Genomic DNA, 2,670 nt, shown 5'->3' with positions numbered 1-2,670 from the left:
GAACGGAATAAATAGAGGATATTGAATTCTTTTTTCTTGTTTTTCAGCCCAAAACCCACAAAACTCATATGAACATCGTCTATAATGTAGCAAAATTTAAGAAATTATGATAAAAGAAAACCTTTTGACTACCTAACTATTGTTGTAGTGGGTAAATTGAAACATGGAAAGTAAGATTGTAGGTCATATAGAGTTTTCAACTTTCTCCAAACTCAAACAATATTTGCGTATAAGATAGGGTAAATATTTAATTTCTTAGTAGATAGAAAGGTTTTTACGAAGTAAGATAAGATCCATGATAAAATCACCTGTGTAAACTAATTTGCACGAAATATATTAATTAATAACACCAATACTTCTAAGCAACAAACAAAAGCCCGTCTAGCTCAGTTGGTAGAGCGCAAGGCTCTTAACCTTGTGGTCGTGGGTTCGAGCCCCACGGTGGGCGATGGTTTTTTTCTGGCAGTGATGTTTTTTCCTGATTGATTTCTAAAGCTTAACTAGATAATTTGTTTCACTATTTGAAAAAAGAAATAGACATATCTTATAAGCTGAGGAAAAAATTGCAATATTTCTTTGGTAATTATAATTTAATTATTTTATTGATAATTAAGAGTTTGATCAAATCAACTAAATTTTGTTATTGTTGTAAACATTTGTTGGTGGATGTCCACAAGGACTTGGCCAACAAGGAACTTGGAGACCAAGTAACGTGGCCACCAAGTTTCCTTAAATGGTTTGGCAATCAAGCATATATTTCTCTTATAAATAGTGGCCATTTGAAGAATTTATATATACAATCAGCTTCGCTCTACATACTTGTTTTTGGTATTTACTTTATAGCCTTTATTTTATAACACATTATCAGCATGAGATTCTGCCTTAAATACTTATTTTAAAAATATTTGAAGAAAGGAAAATCAAAGTTTCCTTTATGCAGGATGTATTAATTGGACAGATGAGTAGACGTTACTGTTTCCTCTCAATATTAACATAAGTATCAAGATCATGCTTTTATCTGACTATTTCTCCTTGTTTTTGGATCCATGTATGAATAAGGTGGAAAGGAGAAACACTCCAGGAGAGCATTAAAAGGCGTGAGCACTTCCTTGCCTTATGATTGGGATGAGAAATTGCTCCGCTCTACATTAAAAACCAGCCTCAACGATAACGAATATCAAATATCTAGGAGACAGGTATCGATTTTGGCTATTGAATATGAGGAACTTAATTGATTCACTTAGTGGGTCATGCCTACAATTGTTCCCGAAGAACAATACTAATAAGATGGATTAATTATGATATTGATTTCGTATTCCTTACATGGTTAAGAATGAAAGTTTGCCAGAAATATATGATCACCAGAAGTGGTAATATTTATTAAATCTCGTTATGATTAAATTTATTTATTTCTATAACCATCAGAAGTGGGAGTATTTTTATGGGCTTGTTGTGGCTGCAATTGAAGATATGTAAGAAAAAAAAATTCTCTAAATTAAATATGCATGCCTCAATTTGCTCCGTAGTAGCAATATCTTAAACGAGGTTATAAGCTATCACGATTTGATATGCTTAAGGTACATTCAGATAATTATGTTTTATTCCAGAAGAATGAAAACTTTTGATAAATGTTGCAAATACAGATCTATTCTCTGAAGTGAATGTGATAGTATGCAGTAAAGCCTATAAATATGAATGTGCATTTCACTGTGAAAATATCATGACTTATCTCCAGAAGAGGTACAATAATTGAGAAGAAATATTCTGAATATTATATGCTTTACTCCTAAAGTACTAAACTCATAAATTTGCTCCTAGAATAGCAAACTTTGAACGCTACTCTCGAAATAGTAGAACTTTGAGCTCTACTCACGAAATAGTAAGACTCTGAATCCTGCTCCAGAAGTAATAAGACTATGAATTTTACTCCTGAAGTAGTAAGGCTTTGAATTCTACTCCCGAAGTAGTACAACTCTGAAATCTACTCCCGAAGTAGTAGAATTCTTAAATTTACTCCTGAATTAGTAAATATTTTTAAATTCACTCCTGAAGCAGTAAGACGTTAAAATTTACTCTCGAAGTAGTAAACCTTGAAACTTTACTCCTGAAGTGGTAAAACTTGAAACTTTACTCTTAAAGTAGTAAAACTCTGAAACTTTACTCCTGAACTAGTAAAGCTTGAAACTGTACTCTTGAAGTAGTAAAACTCTGAAACTTCAATGGCTAATCTCCTTGAAGGATATATTTGAAATACTGAAGTTTATAGTTTAATGTTTATTTCTGTAATTTATAGTTGAATATTGTCTTTCAATTTCCATTCGATTATTGTTTTCTTTCATGACACCAGTAGTGTCTAACCAAATTTTCTTTCGTGATACCAGAAGTATCTAAAAAATATTTGGTAGTACAAACTAATAATCAAGGGCACCAGAAGAGCTAATTGTTTATCTACAAGTATCACGACACCAGCAGTGTTCAAATAAATTTGATTATAGTAGATAAATTGAAGTCTCTCAAAGAGGTTATATGTGATAGCACCATTTAACCGTGATCGTAATTGTTACGTTCGCAAAACAAACTGTGGTAGACCTGAAGTTTACTAGCAATAAAAATGATTATCATATTGAGACTACAAATGTTGGAAGATTGAATATCTTCAAGTTACCACGG

The 2,670-nt window shown here is 31.9% G+C and overlaps 1 non-coding gene across 1 annotated transcript; it reads left to right on the top strand.

The window, feature by feature from the left end:
• The first annotated feature begins 375 nt into the window (after positions 1-375).
• On the top strand, positions 376-448 carry TRNAK-CUU (transfer RNA lysine (anticodon CUU)). Its single transcript has one exon. It is a non-coding gene; the product is annotated as a tRNA-Lys (tRNA).
• Positions 449-2,670: the final 2,222 nt, after the last annotated feature.

Source organism: Lycium ferocissimum, chromosome 4, assembly GCF_029784015.1.
Source record: "Lycium ferocissimum isolate CSIRO_LF1 chromosome 4, AGI_CSIRO_Lferr_CH_V1, whole genome shotgun sequence".
Taxonomy (NCBI): Eukaryota; Viridiplantae; Streptophyta; class Magnoliopsida; order Solanales; family Solanaceae; genus Lycium; species Lycium ferocissimum.
Note: the sequence above shows the minus strand (reverse complement) of the source record. Positions and strands in the feature narration are given on the sequence as shown.